Genomic DNA, 22,315 nt, shown 5'->3' with positions numbered 1-22,315 from the left:
TTCAGACAGGACTGTAAGTTGGTTAGAATAGGGGATCCATGTATGAGGGAGGGTAACAAAAACATGCTGGCAAGAGCAGTTTTAAAAGATGTAGTTATAAATTGTTTGTGTCTGAGCAGTAATTCCCAGTTTTTGCTATTTTTAGTACTGCTCAGTATATGGAGATCAAACTTTAGTTTATTGTTAATAATCATGCCAGATTAGTTTTAGTTATATCAGTGATAATACAGAGACCAGTACAGTGATACGATCCTACTGGACATGTGTGGATTAGTCTAGTAATATCCATAAAACATCTTGTCATATTAAAGTTGGGATAATCTTATTTCAATAAATACCACTAGTGCTGCTAAGTGAACATCTAGAAAGATAAAGATTTCCATTCTTTATTGATCCATGGCAATTCTTAGTTAAATAAGTTAATGTAACAAAATGAGAAAAATATCCAAAAATTGATTCTGACCAGGTAAATTCCATCATTGTATTCCATTGTCTGAATTCTCATTTGCTAACTTTGCCACATAAATGAAATACAACAAAATGAATTATTACTAACCAGAACAAGCATATATCTAATCACACCAAATAATATAGACCTTGGCACTAGAGGGTAGCATGTTTACCATACCATCCTAAAAGAGGAAAAGGTCAGAAGGTTTTTAATATCATACTATGTCCCAACCCTTCAGTAGGAAAACGGCAGATTTGATATCTCTTTTTCTACAAATATGAAAACACACTATAATCCTCTGCAAGTACTAAAGGTCCTAGCTAAAAATCTTTCTATGCTCTTTGGATCCATTTCAACTCCATCAGAGGACATGGGATTCCTGATGAACAGAACTGTCATCAAGACATAGAACATTGATCACAATCCATTAGAGTCAAGATTGCAAAACCACCAAAAAAATAATTTTTGGAGGGAGTAAGCCATCTTGTAACTCCAGATGGGCCAGGGGCAGTGCTCCCAAACTGATATTTATGTGTAAAATTCCAAGACTGTACTATCTTGGGGAATACACACAAACCCTATAAATTCACATCAGTGATTAACATTTAGAGTGTCACTCACTAGTGCAGTGATACCAAGTCTTATACTTAAGCAAGCAGGCTATAGACCTGTAATTAAAGATCTTACTAGTGTGTATTCACAGAGTTCAGGTGCTAGACAGTGAGACATTTCCCTGTGGTACATCTGGTTGGATACACATAGCTGAAGTAACATTCACCTGCAGAATAACATGGCTGTTGCAAATTCCCTGTGGGCAAAGAGAAGAAAGCATCGTCATGCACACAACTCCAATAACAAAATTCACAGGGGGAAAATAATGTCCATGGTCCCCAAGGTAACATGAGACATCAGACAGTATGGCAGGCATCAGCAACAGGCTGGCCAGTGGTCATGTCAGTGGCAGTAAAAATGTAGTGCACAATTGGCAGTGCCTTTAAAATAGGTGTGTGTGGACCACTACCCCATTCACAGTGCATAGGGAGCATTACCTAAAATGTGTACAGGAGCATAACTGTGAATGCAATAGCATGCAGGACTTCCTCCATGCTGTAGCACACATCTGCATACTGAAGTTAAATAAACATGTACTGTACATTGAGCACAACAGTCAATACTTCTTTTGCCCTGAGCACTTGGTTAGTAAAGCTGTGGGTATGGCAATGTAAACAGCCATATTTCTGTACAGCCGAATGTCAATTCAGCCATGTGTCTCCAAACAAATGTACAACGGGGAAATGTCTCACTGCCTTGGCACCTGAACCCATATTCAGACTTTGAAAAACTGAATTTTATTCTGCACAGACCCATTCCTTTACTTAAATTAAATGTATCATGCCATATCATTTTCATTACCTTTTCAACATCCTTTCATAAAGGACAGATAGTTCCCATGTCCCCAAGGTATATATTACCTAGAATCTATGATACCATCCTGCTATCACTAGCACAATACAGAGGACAAAGAGGATGTTCTTGCTCTTTTCTGTGGCATACTGGAACTCATGAGCATACTCTACAAATGTATATCTTCCATTGCAAAGCTCCATATCACTCTTCAAATGACTGCAATAGCTTAGCTCTGTTCCATGCCTCATTTCTGTAGTTCAGTAACTTCATTTAGCAATGACAAGTGGATAGAACTTTAGATGATAAAATAAGAGACTGTAGCTAACACTAGCTAACAGATACTTAAGATGACTTTTTCCTGTTGTAGCTTCTGATAGTAGCTCAATGTATTGATTTTAGAAGCTCTTGCTTGCATATCCTCTGCACATCTGAAACAAAATTAAATGTCTAAGCTTTAACTATTTATCGAAATCTGACTAAGACAGACTGAGGTCTGTCTTCAAGTCCTGTAAAGATGTAAAGGTATCTGCTTTAGATATCTGTCATCCACTTGGATCCACAGAAATGTCCAGTTTCTGAATATTTCTTTGAGTTCTGAGTGATATCTTCTTATACTTTTTTCTCTCACAGGTTCAGCAAAGACACATTTTTCCTTATACCTGGCAACCACATTAGAGCCCCAATTATTCAGGTGAAGGACCCAATACCATCGGGAAACATTGACATTTTGATGTTCTTCCAGGACATACTATAACTGGCTCTATACATCAGAACATGCTTTTGCAGTTATACTTGTTCAACATTTTGGAAATATAATCTACCTTTTGTAATGTAAGCCCAAATAAGTTAGATGCCCCCCCACCCCTTCCCTTATAGGGGATCATGGATAAATATGCACCAGCAGCTATTATAAATAACAGTATTTTGAGAAAAAGTTTCATCTTGATGGCTAATAGGCTTATAGGTTCATAGGTGTTTACTAGGCTAACGACCACAAGGGCCTTTTTAAGCCTAGCCATGCATCCCAAATCTCTGGCAAGTTCTGATACCCTTGATAAGTGTAAGCATGGGCCTGGGAGATAAACCATTTACAGATTACCTGGGTCCATTAGAGACATAGGTGCCAAACCAGGGATGAATTTCCGGTTTCCCATCCAATTGTCCAAGTTGCACTTGAATTTGGTAAGGGAGGAACTCTACTTCACATGGATGGGGAGCCTTTTCCAAAAACAGGGTAGTCTCTGGGACACATACCTATCTCTCCAGCAGGTCCTATTTATATCACAGGCAAGGTTTACGTCTTTAGAATGAGTAATTCTGGTGCTGTTTGTTTTGTGGGTATGCAGGAGGCCCATCAGAGTGGGGTCTGACAACGCCCTGTATGCCAGGCATAGATCTCCTCTCAAAAGCGTGTAGGAGACAGAATATAGGGATAGAGCCTTGAGGCAGTCTGCATAGGACATTTTACTTATGCCCTGTATTCTTTTAGTGAGGAACTTCTGTGGGCATTCCAATTGTCAGATATGCCTGGTTAGGTACATACCAAAGGGGGCATTGTACTCAATGATAGGCCTGATGAATGCCAAATACAGTGGAACAATGACTTCCTTGGACTTAGATGCAATACCTTTGTTTATAAGTTGTGCAACATCGAATGATTTCATTATAAAAATTAATTACTCAGATGACAGTCAATTGTATTTATAGACATGTGATGGTCAAAGGCTAGATTACTAGCCCTAAGTCCCTGACTACTCGGTTAACCCTAAGGGGTGTGTTGTCAATATGATAGTTGCCAGGGATGGATGACTTACCAAAGGATACTATTATGCATTTCTTGGCATTTAGTTTTAGTCCATGGCTCTGACACCAGATTTTGTCTGTGTCAGCCCCTCCTGGTGAACATTTGTGTCAGTGTGACAAATAATCTTTGTTTAATCGGTAACATAAATGTCTCCTATTTTGAAATACAGTCTCGGGTCTCCTTTAATGTCTCTCATAAATTAAATATATGTTTTTTTCTGAATGAATCAGTCACCTGTTTCCCCCAAAAAAGTCTGATGGAGCTACAGTCCATTAAAATTAAAAGTTAGTGTGTATAGTCTCTAGTGGGTTATAGTTACAAGTGACAACTTCTATTTTAGTATGCAGGACATACATTGCTGTCTGCCAAATGTTTCTAAATGCTGTCATAAACATGGAAGAAAAGTGTCAGTCATATTCATAAAAGTTATCATATCATTTGAAAATAACATTTATTATATACTCTTTTACTCCATCTTCAAAGTTCTGACATCAGTCTTACATGCAAGTATAAAGTAGTAACAGAGGATGCCCTCCTAGTGTTACATGCACTGTTTGACTTACTCAGAAAAGGAGGTCAAGGATATCAGGGTTAACAAGGGCACAGTGAGGGAGGTGCAAGTCAACCCTAAGGAGTTTGTTAGAAAAAATAGGAACAAGGCATTCAGTCTCTCCTGACAACTAATCTTGTGACCAGAGATTTTTGAGTTAAGAACCTTTGGGGATTTTTGATTTTTTTTTTTAATGTGTCTAGTGAGTTAATTCCCAGATGAACAGAGATGAACAAGAAATGCCTTTGGCAATTAATTCTGAAATATAGAAGGATTTCCTGAGTACAGTAGCCAGATGGTGTTCAAAAGAGCAGCAACAATCTACCCAAGTGCCCAAATCTCTAACTACTGTTTTGAGATGTCATTTGTGTTGGAGTTGGGTTCCCTATTGTGGAAAAGTTCAGAACAATGTTGCAATTTATTTTTTAGTTTCTTAACTTAAGTGAGGGAGGACTTGCAGCTATCATTTACCTTAGATGCTAAGTTTAATTCATGAGATGCTGTGCAGGGCCACTTGTTATGATTTTCTTATACTGCCCTCTTACTAATGAGGTCTGGTCCTACTTGGAGTTTAAGGAGATTCTTCCCCATGTTATAAAGTTTATTTATATCAAATGACTACAAAGGTGGTTAGTTTTTGGATCTTCCATTGTAGATGGTTATAGTAGGGACTGCTAGATCAATTTGTTTGGCTAAATGGGCATAAACATCCTTAGCATAATTGCATAATTGGCTGCATATTCATGGCTACTTGTGATAACTTTGTGGGTAGTTTTAGATATTTTACCTTATGATTGTATAAGATTCACCTTTTTGAAGAATCTAAAGAGGGTAGTGCTAGTTACTGGGGAAATGAAAGTTCTCAGAGTAAATAGCTCAAGTTGGTAGTCTGACCTATCCAGTGAAGGGCAGACTGAGGGTGGGGTTGTGTTACTAAGGACCCAGTCAAGAAGGTTTCTGCCTCTGGTGGGTTTGAGGACAATTTGATCCAGGGATTTCTTTTTTATATGATCCAAATATCTTTCAGCATACCTTACATTAGAGATGTCAGTGCTTCAAGCATTGAGAAGTAGATGAAGTCATAGTGGATTACAGAGGTCTTATAGGGATAGTGTGCATGGTAATGTGGGATCATGGAGGGGATCTGTAACAGGCTATGTTGGAAGTTTGACTTGACCAATGTAAGCTGATGTTCTTAGAACTCCTTATTGGATTCACTGGATATCATTCGTAAGGAGAATATTGTCACTGACAAACATAGTGACTCCACTGTACTTTCCAGAAGGCCTAAAGGCATGCTAGGCATAAAACCTAGGCATGGAAGGACTGTTTTATACATATATATATATATATATATATATATATATATATATATATATATAGTTTGACTCACACACTAAAGTTTGGCTAAATAAAAATTAATTACTCAGCTGACAGTCAATTGTGTTTATCGAACAATGTTTTTAGTTCTGATTAATATATTTAAAGTTTAGATTATTATTTAATGCTCTTTATTTGATGGAGCTCATTTCATTATAGCAAACAGCAGTGGCGAATCTAATAAAATCAATAAATTTGGGTGAAGAGGTATTTTTCCAGTTCATTGTAATCACCTTTGCTGTTATTGCCAAAAGCAGTCACAATAATGGATATTTTGATGCATTTATACATCCAGAAATTGGAGCAGTAGTTTTCAGAATATTATCAGTTATTACATATGTATCAGTAAAAACATGCATGATATGAATCCACCAATGTAGATTTCCCACATCTTTAACAGATTGCTTTGCTGGTTTTAAAATGCTTTAAAAATGTTATGGGTTATATGTAGAGGTAAAAATGCAATTTGCAAATACTTCCATGTAAATATTTTCCAAGAAATTTTAGTTGTACTAAACATTGCTGCTTTTAAAATTAATCTTTCAACCATCATAGTTCTCCTCCACCAAATTATATAGATTTATGAAATTCCAAAATTTCCATCTATTTTAGTTTCTACCTCCAGTAATAATTTATATAATCTAGAATAGGGTGGTTTCAGCTCTCTGTTACCATTAACAGAGAAACAGTCTAACAATGTAGGATATGTTTTTCCTTGAAATGGTCATTAAGTTCATTTTTTTCCTTCTAAGATTGATTTGATATTTAAATAAAGATCCAGTATGTGAGCTAAATTAAAGCTAGGTATGATTTTATCTACTTATAATGAATGGACTCCTTTCAGACACTGTAATCAATATAGTAAGTTTTTATTTTTCAGTGATATCATTTTATAACATATATTAGAACCAAAGCAACCAGAAGTATGCAAATTAATGAAAATGGGGAAAACATTTTTTTCTAAATAAGAATTTCTATAATTAAAGTTCCTAAGTAATGTTATGATAATATTAATATAACTTGAATGAATTAACTTATTAACAAGCCCTTTAAAATAATTTAAACATATTATCTCAATCAATGATATGTAAAGAAAATATAATACATTCAAACAATAATTTATTACAAATTTCTGCTGTGTATCGTAATGATTATCTAAACAATACAAAGTAGTTTTTAGTACTGATGATTTTATATATAAACTTATTTCTGAAAAGGCAATACCCCTTTTGTAACAAGTTCTAAGGTGGTTCCTATAGGAAGAGCTGGGTTTTAATAGATACCATAACATTTTATTAATATACTAGTTACATTTTACTGAATTGTCCAGGCAATAATGATATGGAATTTGTAATATATAGGACTTTAGGGAGATGGACCATTTTAATAAGTTTGTTGTTACTATAATAATTTTTTCAATGATCTTTTTAAAATGATATTTCATTATCATATCTAGATTATCATGTACATAAATACATAAAAATCTAAAATTTGTTTTACTAAACCCAAATTATAACAATCTAAATTGTTTCCTACTAACTTCTACTAGTTGGGATTTTTGTTTTTTGCTTTGTCAAATCTCATTTTACATATATTTTCAAAAATTCATATTGTACTATAATGGAATTTCTATTATCACCTATTGTCAAAACGATATCATCTATAAACAATAAAAGTTTGGAGGAATGAGTATCGTGAATATTAAATCCTTCAATACTTTGATTATCTCTTAAGTAATTAACAAAGGGCTCCATTACTAGTGCAAATAAAAGAGGGGATAAATGATAATCTTGTTTAGTTTTTGTTTAATTTGAAACAGCATGAAATACATGGACCAATCTTAACATAAGCCATATATATATTATAAAGATGTTTAATCAGAGAAGAATTCATCAGGGAATGCATATATTTTAAAGGATTTAATGAAACAAGACCAACTGACAGAATCAAAGGTCATTTCAATATCTTGATTAAGTTTTGCTAATTTGATTTTTTTGGGGAGGGTGCAAAATCTATAATCATTTTAATTCTTTTAATATTATCTTGGAGATGCCTGCTAATTATAAAACCTGTTCAATCTTTATATATTTCAGCAATACCTAGTTGCACGCAGGATAACTAGTTTGCAGTGACAAGCACTGTTCCCACAGTTGCAAACCAGATACTCCTGACATTGCATTATATTCCCACTCCAACTGTCTAATCAATAAAAAAGGATCTGTTGCCATGGATATGAACTTTCCCACTATCTCCATTACCACCTTGGTGGATATGAGCATCCTGAGGCAAAGTAGAAATTGCCTCATGTTTACTGACAACCAGTTAATTCTCAGACAAACTGATATGGTATGTGAGGTGGATTTACACAATGTCACTGGTGGCAAAGCTCTCACATAAAAGTGCCCCTAATGTCAATAAGGTTGTCAGTCGTGCACAGATTGCACCCATCACACACAATTCAAAGCAGGCATATAGACCCAGATATGCTGAGGCACTTAAATGTAACCTTCCAAAACACCAAAGACCTCCTAGATGAAGTACACATAAGAAATACCCTCAGCAACAACAAAGTATTAGTTTAAGGGTGTGCATACTTATGCAACCAGCGTATTGTATGTTTTTTATTTTTTATATTTTTCCCCTAACAGATTTGTTTTTCAATTGAATTTTACAGGTTATAGGTCACATTAAAGGTGGGAAATTTTTGAAATGATTTATTGTGGTCTCATTTTTTTTATATCACAAAAACCTGGCATTTTAACAGGGGTGTGTAAACGTTTTATATAAATATATATATATATATATATATATATATATATATATATATATATATATATATGTCAGTGTCAGATGATCAAAGTTCCACAATGACGAAAGTCATATGATCTAAGCCATATAATCAAAATGCTAGATCATGCTATAGTGGGGATCTAGGAATTTACCCTTTTCTCCACTCATGCAGGAGTTTTTTGTTTATGTACAATAAAAAGAAAGACCATCCATAAGGACCACACAGTAAAACTATAAAAATGTTTAATAGTATCTTAATAATTCAGGTAAGAGCTTTCACACCAAACCAGAGCTTCTTCAGACCATATAAAAAACATTATCACCTAAAAGGTACTTAAATACAGATGTATTCAATTAGAAATTATTAATGAAATAAATCACATGACTTAAGCACTGATTTTAAAGGAGAAGTGTTATTCAAACATGAGCCTCTGTTGGGGGTCTATATTAGAATGCTGTTTTCCCCACTATAGTGCGATCCTGGAGTTAGTATATATAGTTAGGGGGATATGGGAGGCACAGCCCCCACAATGGGGTTGGGGGGCATAGTCCCCCACCTCTTCTGGTTTTATATCGTCCACTTTACAATTCACTATGTTGAAATTTAGCATTATAGGATTTCAGTATTATGGGTTTCAGTCAAGTGATTTTTCAGTATTTTGAAATTTCAGTCTTATGGTCTCAGTCAAATGAGTTTCAGTCATATGAAGTTTCTATCATCTGATAGGGATCCGTATATATATATATATATATATATATATATATATATATATATATATATATATATATATATATATATATACGTGTGTGTGTGTGTGTGTGTGTGTGTGTGTGTAGTAAGGCACACTATACTGCCATTAGAATTACCTATTATTTTACAAACTTTATTTATTCAACTAGTGCTTTCTTGTTATTAAGCAGTTGATGAAAGTGTCATCAATGCATTGATAATTTGTTTTCTTCCAGCACTTTGAGTCATGTGAACAAATGTGCATCACTTATGTTGTAGTATCTTGAATGTAGAAGCAGGCATATACAGGAAGGAAGTAAATTACAGCTGTTACAATGAACTTTGAGCAACTAATGGTAATGTATCAATAGTTTTTCAGCTGCCAGAAACTTTTTCCTCTTATGATCTTAAAGTTTAAAAACAGTCACCATTCCATACTTTAGCTTTCTTAACCAGAAATTAGCTGATATCTATAAATAAGAAATCATTTAAAAGGGTTCTATGGCAACTGTTGATTTACATGGTTTGCTAGTAGGATTACTTGACCATTGGTCCTCATAGGGTTAACAAATGCCCCTCACTACCATACGTGTCAACCTCTAAGCACAAGTAATCTAGATAAAGCCAAAAATATTGTAGAGCCAAAGCCCCAAAATCAAGAATAGATTTTAAACATTGCTCTCATTAATATAGAAAGTTACTAGAATAAAAGGTTTTGCATTACCATGCATTTTCTGAAGGCTATAAAGCATGAAACTTAAATGTATGTCATGATTTAGTGACTTCAACTATTAATAAGTTGCCAGAAAAAATACACATTCAGTGAGGACCAGTCTCAAAATATGAGACAAAAATCTGAATGTTTTGCAGAAATCTAGACGGTTAAAAGGTATGCTCACCACAGGTCTAAGCACACTATGTAACCATCATTCCACTGCACATTTTTAACATTACTTTCTTGTAAAAAGCCTGCCCTAATGTAACATTATAACTGAAAAAAGGCATTTGTATTAATCAAAACATGTTTTTCCTCAGCTAAGTATATCTGAATTTCCAGGTCTTGGTTTCTGTGTCTATGATCTAAGTTTTTAATGGAAGTGTTCATTTATTTTGGCAGGGTATTACTTAGTTAAGCAGCAGTTATTTTGGGCAAGGCCAGGAGTCCAAAAATATCACAGATGCTTGTTTTGGACCTTTGATTTAGTATGTGGATGAATGCGGTCCTCGTGTAATTCAATCAGTCATTTTAATCCATGTGTAGCACTATATCATTTTCATGTAAAGACAGTTGTTACATTACTGCATTATATAGGGAATAATGACTAGAGAAAGACACAAAATAACATTTTACATATACGTGAGCTATGATGTATTCCTTAATCCATGCCTTATATTTAACAAAAAAGGCAGAAGAAAACATGATAATTAGCAGATCTCTTATAATTTGTTTTTTTTCTTTATTTGCTAGTTTATCTTGATGATTGAGGACAGAGGTACAGATGAATGTTTATTCAGCCAACTAGAGAAATAGCTGATATACATTACAGAACAAGGGAAGATCTGAATGTAAGGAAATTTGGAAAGTCAAGATATGGTGATATATATATATGTATTGCTTAGCTTGCAGGCCTCTTCATTCCAGTATATTCTCTGGTTGATTACAACAAATTATACAATGACTGGCCATTAATATTCTAAAATGAGCATGCTGATTGGCCAGCCTAACCAATGTGCCCATTGTAAATCTGAGAATATATGAACTGAAAAAAGTCCGGTCGCCCGGACTTTTTTCCATTGTAATATTCTGTAAGTTTTATTTTTTTTTTAACAACATATGAGAAAGACAGGATGGAGGAAATACTATGAAAATCAGGTACATTATTTAAAACTAAAGACACATATCTGATTTTCTTGGTATTTCCTCCATTCTGCCTCTCTCCTACCCCTAAACTGTTGGAAACCTTTTTAACTTAAAAAAAAAAAGACAAGAAAACAGGAGCAATGGAGTCCTTCTTTTCTCCGTTGCTTCCTTTCCAAAGCACTGATGTACTGGGTAAGTATCGGAATGCAAGTCCCATATGCATGTGCAGTACATCAGGAAAAAGCCCCAGAAAACCTGAAAAATGCAGAAGGGCAGCACGGAGGTATTATACAAAGACATTATTTAAGAAAAGTAAGTATTTCTTTTCTTAAATAATGTCATTGTATAATAGCAACAACCCACGTTTGGGTGTGAGCAATGCTGGATTTACCCACGGTTGGCTTTTTTTGGTCACTCGGACTTCGCCCTTGTGACCAAACCACACCAACAGTGGGTAAATCCAGCATTACCCACACCCAAACATGGGTTATGGTTAAATATCAAATGAGCAATCATTCAGTGTGTTACAGATACACAGCCGAATAACAGATATAATAAACTGCTGACAAGGTTTTGGTATAATTAAACTAGTTACTGAATTCAAATGTATTGTATTATTAAGCAATAACCCATGATTGGGCTGCCAAATCAGCTTGCTCGTTTTAGAATATTAATGGACAATCATTGTATAATATCGATTCACTGTCAGTGAAGACTTTGCATTTATGGAAAAATAAATGCATAATATGAATACTGGATAGTATAAGGCTGTCTTCTATGTTAAAAGAAAGAAGTGTATATCATCACCACTGTCGAATTATTAGGCAAAGTAGCTATATGGGTGCTGCTGTGATGACTGGTTTAACACAGGTAAAGCAAGGACTATTATCATACAAATATTTGCAGATAATAAAGCTATCATTCATAAAACATGATAACTGGGTTCTTTGACAAGAGAAACTTGAAATATCAAAATTAAAAAAGCATTTACCCTCCAGGTATGTATATTTTTACAGCCTCATAACAAACTGTAGCCTGCTGTAAGTCTGTACATAACTTTGTAAGTAGAAATTCTCCATTGTTTGCAGTCTAGAAAATTACAATTGTCATGGCTGCAGTCAGCTCATACAGACATGTTATTAGAACTTTCAAGGGTCCCAAAGAAAAATGTAGAAGGGGTCCCAATTTGAGTTTGATGAAAATATTCAAATTTGTGGGGTTGGAGTGGAGAACAGTAAGGGCATTCAGTCAGATAAAAAGTTAGAGTGTTTTGTAGTCCAATTTTTACTGTATACAGCCAGTATATAAAGATCTGTGTTGTAATGTTAAGGATAATCCCCACATGGGACTATGTTTTATACAAATAAGTACTGCAAGCTATGTTGAAGCAGTGATAATAGATGTTGACATATAAAAGGCAAGAGGAAATTCTAGGGTGCCCGGTTATAATCCTTCTCTAGGTCCAAAAAAACAAATTAGACCATACTAGTGCAGTGCAAATATAAAGAGTCGATCCATCATTTCATCTCAAGGATAGAAAGCACATTAATTCTCCCAAATCAGAGTCTCAGTCATTGAATGGCATCCCCTCTCTAGTGTGCTGGCATAGCATTCTCAGGGAGCCTACTGTCTATATTAGGAATGCTCCCTTCTGCTTCCTGCTTGAAAATGAGGCCTGCCACCTCAGTTTGGCACTCCAGAAGTACTATGCCTTTCTTCCACCCAAAACTACAAAAGTGTGCTAAATATGACATCTCAGTAATATACAACACCATTAACATTTCTAGCTAGATCTCATCCATTCCTATAGTGTTGCCACTTTGGAAATGTTTAACTGCTACAGTGACCTCACTTACAGGATGGCCAATTACGTTTGGTATTGTCTTCTTAAAGGAGACCATGTTCAATAGTAGCTGGAGATTCTCAAAGTGCTCTGCTTCCTGACAGTGTTCCTGCTCCACAGCTGGTATGTCTGTTCCTTCACCATTAATGAGATCTGGTTGGAAAAAGTCCTGTACCCAACCTAATACATGCTTAGCAAGGTTGTCAGAACCTCTCTGAAGGTATCAGAAAATCATTCACCATGACCTCATCAAACTCCTTCTACATCTGGGCCTTCACTCCTATTACTGCCATACCTGCAGCTTTCCTGGTGAGTTGCCTTCATGCAAGGAACCAATCACCTTTTGGACACAGGTCTTTGCTGCTGCCTGTGCTACTGAGATCCTGAAAAGAAGAGGTTTATTTTATTTTACAATTTGATAACCAGGTGGGTGAGCTGGCACAGAGAACCTTTTCAGTCACAACTCAGGTACAAAAGGTACAGAGAAAGGAATCATACTGTAATTATTTATTTATATACAATTGTAATACTTTTTAAATACCTTTACTAAGTTATCACTTGTGACATAGAGAAACTTACATTTATATAAAAGTAATCAAACCATATTAACAAGTTCACATTTACAAATATTATACATCACATATACTGCTATATATCATATAATCAAAGCAACATTATATTTTTTTGATTCCTGCATTATCTTATAGGTTAATAGGTTCATAGGAGATTACTAGGCTAATGGCTCAAGAGATTTTGCAAAAATAGCCAATATGACCTGATTTTACCCATGATTAGGCTTTCCATTCTTAAAAGTTGTTCATCCTCCAAATCATTTTTCTGTATGTATTGTTCCCACAGTTTCCTTTTTTCTATGTAATTTACTCCTACCCTTTTCTAAAGATCTCACTTCCTGTTCTTTTATGTTTGTTACAATATTCACTCCTTCAAGTATAGTTGGTTTATATTTTGATTTCCATGTTCCATTAATTGCTTTTTCGGCAGCCACCAAAATTAAAACTTAACAAGGCCTTATTATTTCTAGGTAATTCAGATCCTGTAGCCCAGATAAAAATAAAATCATTCATTTACTTGCCTAGTATTCCTGACAAATTACTCTGCAGGGAATTTTTAAAGTCTGCCAACTCATTACACTCTGAAAACATCTAATCCCAGATATCTCTTTCTTCCCAATTACATCTCCAATATTTGCCATCTACCGGAGGAAAAATTCTTAGAGTTTGCTTGGGCTATAAAAGTATCTATGCAAACATTTCCAGGCAAAAATCCTAAATCTTCTAGATTTTGTTGCATATTTGAGACCCATACATATGTCCTCCTACTGTTTCTTTGTGAATTGCATATTTAATCGTGCTTCCCGATTTTTTCTGACCACTTCTGATTGATTCCTGTAGTTATGCAATATTTATCTGACCAACTAATTATCTGTTTTTAACATCAGCCTCAGTTCTCAATTCAATGTTAATATCAACCACTGCAGGTCTTTTATTTAGGATTCCCCTATCCCTTTTTGTTTGCCTATAATTTGATATAAATGCCTGATAGAGAAAGTAATCACTAGCCTGCAATCCAAATGTTTTCATCTTGCCATTCTATCACATTTCTATCTCTAATTATGTGTTTCCAGTACTTAGTTGTTTTGCCAGTTTCCTCCAGGAGATTCCAGCTCCCTCTTGCCAATTATGTGCACCCCTAATTGCAGTCATCGCTATCGGCAGAATCTTCTTTCTCCATTCCTGTGTTGGCTTAGTTCTTAGTATATTTTATTTAGATTTTCTGCTACTTTATGATTATAATATTCTGTATGATTGTCATTCTTCTCATTAAGGATCTGTGTGCAAAGTCACATTCTTTCCTTATTTCTTGAATTACCACCCTGCTTCATCATCATCCCTTTCCTCTGAATTGTAGTTTTCTGCTTGTGATATATATATTGTGATATATATATATATATATATATATATATATATATATATATATATACGAGACTTAACTTTGTAACTCTAAAATATCTCTGCAAATCAGATAATCCTAAAACTCCTTGTTCTTTTGGGAAGATCATCTTCCACCACTTGAAACTTGTCCTCTTCCTCTCCCAAACAAAATCCTTCAACCCTTTATTAATCACTATCCACAACCTCTCCTTTGGTTGATAAAAAATATACCTGACCTGTGTATGTAAGATTAAAGGGACTAAAACATCTTACTGCTTGCATCTCGTTATCCATTATCCTTAGGTAAGATCTTCAATTTTCTTAGTTTTGTGTTATCTTTTGTTTAGTCGTTTCCCACATATCTGTAGTTTCCATAACAGAATCCTTTTTTTAACCCATACTCCTAAATGCTTCATTTTATCATGTCCCCATAAATGTGGGTAATGCTAAACGAATTCAAGTGTGGGTACATAAATTATAGCTGTAGTCTTTGCTTTATCTTCATTAGGTTTATATCCTGAAAAATCATGGAACTCTCTCAGGATGTTCTACAAATCTGACATGTTCTTTTTATGGTTCCATCAGGTACAAAATAATACCATCTGCAAATAAAGCCAACTTTACTTGAACTCCATGCCAATTATATCCTTACATTTCTAAGTCCATTATTTTCTTTGCCAATGTTTCTAAATATAATGCAAATAACAAAGGAGAAAGAGCCACCCCTGCATGGTTCATCTGTTCATACACAACTTATCACGGAGGAATCTTCCTACTTTGACCATTGCTTCCAATCCCTCATATACCCTTCTAAGTAATCTTATTATTGTTTTAGGAAATGCAAATGCTTCCATTTCCCTAATCATAAAATTCCAACTTCCTCTGTTGAATGCTTTCTCTGGATCAAGACCTTCAGCAGTATTTTCTTATATTCTGCTTTCCTGTGGAACATTATTGTTCTATTAATTTTGTGAAATGTTTGTCTCCTCTCCACAAAACCACATTGGTCCAAATTTATAAATGTTGACATCTCTTCTGACATTCTTTTAGCCATTATAGACATAACACTTTATGATCATGGTTTAAAATTGAAATAGGCCTATATGAAGTTGGATCACATGGGTTTTTACCATCTTTAGGTATTACAATGATCACAGTTACTGTTAAATAAAACCTTCCAGATCTTTGTCATTTTCTTCCCTCTCAGATTACAGACTTCCATCAGAATACCATTTATTATCCTGCAGATTAGTTGTACATCATCATCATTTTTATCAAACCTTCTCCTATCTTAACTTTTAGTTCTTGAACCTCATCTACCTGTAACCTTGGCATATTTAAGTCTTCCATAGATATTTTTTGACATCCCTCCTCTGGGCCAGTGATCAAGGAGCCTCAATCCTCAGAGTTCCATGAAACAAATATCCTTATTACAGTGGATGTTAATGACCTACACACTGTCATCCCCCGTGACATAGACAAGGAATGGTTTAGAGACTTCTTAGAAAAAAAAGCAGGTGGAAAATCAGAAAGTAACTTTATATGAGCAACTGCTTGAAATGGTGCTAACAAATAATTTTATAATCTATGAAGGACATTATTTCCTGCAATAAAACAGGGTGGCAATGAGTTCATCTTGTGGGTCCCTTTTTGCAAACATTGTCATGATACAATGGGAAAATAAGTTTCTTTTTGAGGGAGAGTTTAAGGACTCCTACCATCTTTATTTACGATACCTGGATGACCACTTTTTTGTATGGAAAGGTGGCAAGGAAAGAGTTCAACCATTTATAGAGTAACTTAACAAGAGTACAGAGTTGTTTAAAATTTTTACCACAAAAAAATGAAGACTGTATTGCCTATCTTGATGTATCTGGATGGTGCAGTGGTGCAGCGGTTGCATTGTTGTCTCACAGTAAAAGGTTCTCCTGTTCGATTCTCAGCTGGGGTGCCTTCTGTACGGAGTCTGCATGTCCTCTCTGAATTCATGTGGGTTTCCTCCGGGTGCTCTGGTTTCCTCTCATGTTATAAAGGCATGCATCTAGAGTGTTTCTCCCTGGGCCTCCGCTGAAAATTGGCTTTGTTCCAAGTCGGACTTTCCTGGTAATCAAATGTAAAATAAAATACGTAAATAAAAATTATTGGAAAGGGAATTAATACAGAGCATACCAGTCATGAATATATAGGAAGGCTACCTATTCCAACACATATAGTATTTACACTAGCACACCCTTTACCACAAAAAAGTGCAGTGGTAAAGTTTTTTTTTGATGAGGGCAGTAAGAATGGTTACCAGGGATAACATTTTTATTGAAGAGTGTAACCTCATACAAATAATGTTTCTAAAAAGAGGTTACCCTGAATCTATGGTTAACAACCTGATGTCTGAAGTGATTAATAAGAGAGATAATAATTACTTTGTACCCATTCTAGCCCCCAGAAATGAGGGACAGCACTTGTCTCTGGTAAATTATATGAGGCAAGACACTAGTACTAGTACATTATATCGGAATTCTTTTATCACTACATTTAAATAGTGAAAGTAACATTATAAAAAGAATTTTAGAAAATAATTGGTTTATTTTTAGTGACAACAAGAAATAAGGAAAATGGAGGAGAAGCCTAGAATAGTGTATAGGAAAGGGGCCAACATAAAAAACCTGCTAGAGAGACCTACAAAGAGTTCCAAATCTAATAATATGTTAAAATGCAGTCACTGTAATTATTGTAAATTTATAAAAGTTTGTGACCAATTTGAAATCAAGGGGTGAAGGTATATTATACAAGGTAAACCCAATTGTGTTAGTAAAGGGGTAATATACGCTGTCCTATGTCAGTTTTTATGTTGGAAAAACTGAGCACATGCTCAAGGAATGGATTTATGAACACATTTATGATATTAAAAAGCAAAGAACAACTAATGCACTATTTAGACACATTTCCCAATATCCTGAGCATGAAATTTAAATTTTTAATTTTAGAGAAAGTAACCCCAAGTATTAGAGGGGGGCCTTGGTCATTACAACTTGAGAGGAGAGAGTTGATGTGGCAACTGTCCCTTAACACTTATTGTTGGCAAGGCTTAAATGACCTTGTTTCAATTGCAAGTATCTTAAAATTAAAGACAGAACATTGACTTTAAAAGTATGTTTATTGCATAGCTGATTTTTGAACTTGTATTCTGAACAAGTGCTGCATAACTTTTATTGTTCCTAAGTGCTAGGATGCATATTGTTTCTTGTGACTATGCCACCAATTTTAGCAACAGGATATCTATATCTATATATATAAATATTTTATTACATTTTATCAGACATTTCAACTGCATTTAGCAAATAGTAATGAATAGGAGAGAATATATTTACACACACAGTCTTTTATATTCATGCATTTTGTTATATATATTTATATGACTTTTATGATTTTAATTAATGGGTTTAATGTGTTTTGTCTCTTCTTATGTTAAATTCTGTATTAAGAGTATATCACTTTAAACCACTGAAGTTAGATGAACATGTGACTTTTGGAGGGCTATTTAAATACCTGATTTTTTAACTTGTATTTTTATGTGATGAAGTCCTGTAGGTAACGGCACAAAATCACTTATTCTATGGTATTAAAGTAATTTATACAGAGCCTTTTTCAATGGTTGTAGCATTCTATTATGGATTTAATTGAATTTGCAGTCTCCTGTCCATTTGTCCAGCTTGAATAGGGTCAGTGAGGAGATCTGCTTCACATGAACTGGAAGTTTATTCCAGAGTAGCAGCAATCTCTGGGAGATATATCTGTCTCTCCAGCATATTCTGTTAATGTCACAGGTTAGGTTAAGATTTCTACAGCAAGTGATTCCTGTGCCATTTGACTTGCAGATGTGCAGCATATCCATCACGGCAAGATCAGAGTCTGCCCTGTAGGCCAGGTGCAAGTCACTTCTCAGCAGCCTATATGATACAGAGGTCAATGACGGGGCTTTCAGTCTCTCCATGTAAGTCATGGTTTGGAGGCCCAGTATTTTCTGGGTGAGAAACCTATGTGGTCTTTCCATCTGCTGCAGATGTCTGGTGAGGTACATGCAGAAGGGAGCACTGTACTCTATTAATGGTCTGATGAGGGTCGAGTACAGTGGAGTTAGAAGATCCTTAGACCTGGATGCGATGCCCTTAATTATGAGATGCGCACTGTAGAAACTTGGTGGTTGAAGTTCAGATTGCTATCTACCTGTGTTCCCAGATCTAGTACCACTGGGTCTGAACTTAGCGGGGTACTGTCAGTATTGTAATTAACAGGAAATTCTGCTTTGCACAAGGGGATAATAATGCACTTTTTCCATTTAGTTTTAGACCATGGCTTTGGCATCAGTCATATGTTTGTGTTAGCTCCTCCTGTAATATGTTAACATCATTGGGGGACTCAGTGATTGAACCCAATTTCCAACCATCAGTTATATTGGTAAGCCAGAGGCCATCTACTTATAGTTTCATAGTTTCATAGTATAGTACTAGGCTATCTGCCCTGGGGCATTTGTAAGCCTAGCCATAGTGATGTGGCTTTTGCCACCCCATGAAATTGTACAAAAATATACAGAATAAATCTAGAATACTGTGCCTCTGTCTAGTAGTGACACAATGAAGGCCCCTTATATAATAGAATTAGTTTACTGTGCCCCTGTCTAGCAGTGACACAGATGTGACCCCTGGGGTAAACTTACGATCTCCCATTCACTCATCAAGATTTCTCTTGAAGAGAATCAGTGAGGGGCTCTGCCTAATATGAACTGGGATCCTGTTCCAAAGCATGGGAAGCCTCTGGGTTATGAATCTATCCCTCCAGCATGTCCTATTCATACTTGTGCCAAGGTTTAAGTCTTTAGCTCTCGTGGTCCTGATGGATTTGGATTTTTTGAGGTGGAGCATGTCCATCAGATCCTGATTGGACATGGCCTTGTACGTCAGGCAGAGATCACCTCTGAGCAGGTGGTATGCTACTGAATAGAGCTGAAGTCTCTTTAGTCTGGCAGAATAAGACATATGTTGGAGACCCTTGATCCTTTTGGTGAGATACTTTTGTGGTCTCTCCAGCTGTTGCAAATGCCGGGTGATGTACATACCAAATGGGGCATTGTACTCAATCATGGGTCTGATGAGGGAGGAATATAGGGATACAATGACATCCTTGGATCTGGATGTGAATCCCTTCATGATGAGGTGTGCAAGGTAGAATGTTTTTCTAACCACTTTGGCAACGTGGGTGTCAAATGAGAGGTCGCTGTCTCCTTGGGTCCCTAGGTCTCTGATTACTTTTTCCGTACTCAGTGGGTTGCTGTCTATGTGATAATTTGTGGGTACTTTGTTTTTTCCAAAAGGGATGACTATACATTTTTTGGCATTTAGTTTAAGGCTGTGACTACGGCACCAGTTGTTCGTTTCAGTGAGGCCTTTTTGTAGGATGTGTGTGTCTGCTGGTGTATCTACTATGGCGCCTAGTTTGCAGTCATCTGCAAACTTTGTCAGCCACAGCCCTCCCATGTTTGCTTTAACATCTGAGAAATAAATGCCGAACAAGAGGGGTCCCAGGACAGATCCCTGTGGGACGCCACTTGTGACTGGCTTTGAGTCTGACATTGCTCCAGCGATTTTAACTTTATGGGTTCTGTCCTTTAGCCAGTTTGCAACCCATCTAGTGACATAAGGGTTTACTTTTAAGCTGTTTAGCTTATCTATGATGCCTGAGTGGGGTATTGTGTCGAAGGCCTTAGCCAAGTCCAGGTATGCTGTATGGACTGCTTTGCCCTCATCAATGGCTCTAGTGACTGTTTCGAAAAAGTCAACCAGGTTTAAAAGGCAGGATCTGCCCTTTACAAAGCCGAACTTGGTGGGGTCAAGTGTCTGTAGGTCCCCTATGTCTCTGTTTATGAGTTCCATAATGATTCTTTCCATAGCTTTGCAGACCAGGCTAGTTAAGCTTATGGGGCGGTAGTTTCCAGGGTCTGTAGAGGCACCCCCTTGTGGAGTGGGACCACTGTTGCTGTACGCCAGTGTTCAGGTACATATCCTGAAGTAAGGCTAAGGTTAAATAGCATTTTTATGTGTGGGTTTAGCTCCTCTTGGAGTTCACGTAACACGCATCCCGGGATACCGTCAGGTCCCATTGATGCTGTGTTTTTTGCTTTGTTTAGGGCAGTTCTCACTTGGACATCTGAGATGACAGGGAGATTACATTCAGCTGGGATAAGTATTTCTTCTTTTGGGGGTGAAGGAGGGGAGAAATTTGCACTGAACCTGTCAGCCAGAATGTTAGCAATATCTGTGGGTTCAGTGTATTTTTTGTTGTTGTGAACCAACTCTGAGCATATCTGAGGGTTTCTGCCCAGGTTTCTAACATAGCTGAAGAAGGCTTTGTGGTTATCTTTAGTGTCCTTAGCGATTTTTCTCTCAAAGTTTGCCTTGGATGTTTTTATGAGAGAACGTAGTTTTCTGCTAATGTTTATCAGATATGTCTTCCCTTCATGGGATTTCGCTCTGACGTGCAGTAGCTTCCTTCTTTTGTTATACAATTTGTTTATGGCTGAGGTCCACCAGTCAGGATGCTTACATTTGGTGGAGAGGGACTTGGATTTGTTTGGGATTGCATGATCCATGCATTCTTGGAGATGTCCATAGAAAGCATTTGTGAAGGATTCGGCATTGTGGGATGTGGTATCCACTGGCACAGTGGGCTTAAAGGATACCATCTCAGTCTTAAGAAGAGTGAAGTCTGCTTTTGAGAAGTTTTTCACTGTGGTCTTTTGTGCTGGGGGTGGAGGTGGGATATGTATATCCAGGGTGATTAGTTTGTGGTCAGATCTCACTAGTGAGGGGTATACTTCCGGTGTGGAGCATTTTGTCCCCATGTTTGTGATGATCAGGTCTAGTATATTATCTCCCCTAGTGGCAGAGGTGACTAGTTGTTCCAGTGCATTTGAATTTATGAATTCCAGGAACCTTTGGGCTAGGGTATTAGGGCTAGAATAATGTACCCAATCTATGTTTGAGTAGTTGAAGTCTCCCAGTATGATGGTATTTTGTGATACATTCATGTCCTCCAATGTCTTCAGGAAGGCTGAGTGGGGTTCTTGAGATTGGAAGGGTGGACTGTAACATGCTACCAGTTGTATAGCAGTTTTGCCTATGGTTAGTTGCACCTGTATGGTCTCTGATGCTTTGCTACTAACCTGGAGGTGTGGGTGTCCTTTATGAATATGGACACTCCCCCTCCCTTTGTGGTTCAGCCCGGGTTTTGGGGCCGAAAAGCATGATACGAGGTATAGCCTGGTAGCGCTGGGGTGCTCTCAGGAGCCTTAAACCAGGTTTCAGTTACTGCACAGACGTCGATGTTCTCCATGCTGAGGAGTGCATCAAGTGCCTGCATCTTGAGATTTAGACTTCTGGCGTTGAGCAGCATTACCCTTAGTTTTTTTCCATTTTTGTTTTCTAAGGAGGTGGGTTTGTCTTTTGAGCCTTGTCTAAAAAAGGCACTATGGGGGTGGCAAGAGCCTTAGCCAATAT

This window comes from Protopterus annectens, chromosome 2.part1, assembly GCF_019279795.1.
Source record: "Protopterus annectens isolate FY-2018-M chromosome 2.part1, PAN1.0, whole genome shotgun sequence".
NCBI classification, from domain to species: domain Eukaryota; kingdom Metazoa; phylum Chordata; order Ceratodontiformes; family Protopteridae; genus Protopterus; species Protopterus annectens.
The sequence above is the reverse complement of the archived record's forward strand: the minus strand, read 5'-3'. Positions refer to the sequence as shown.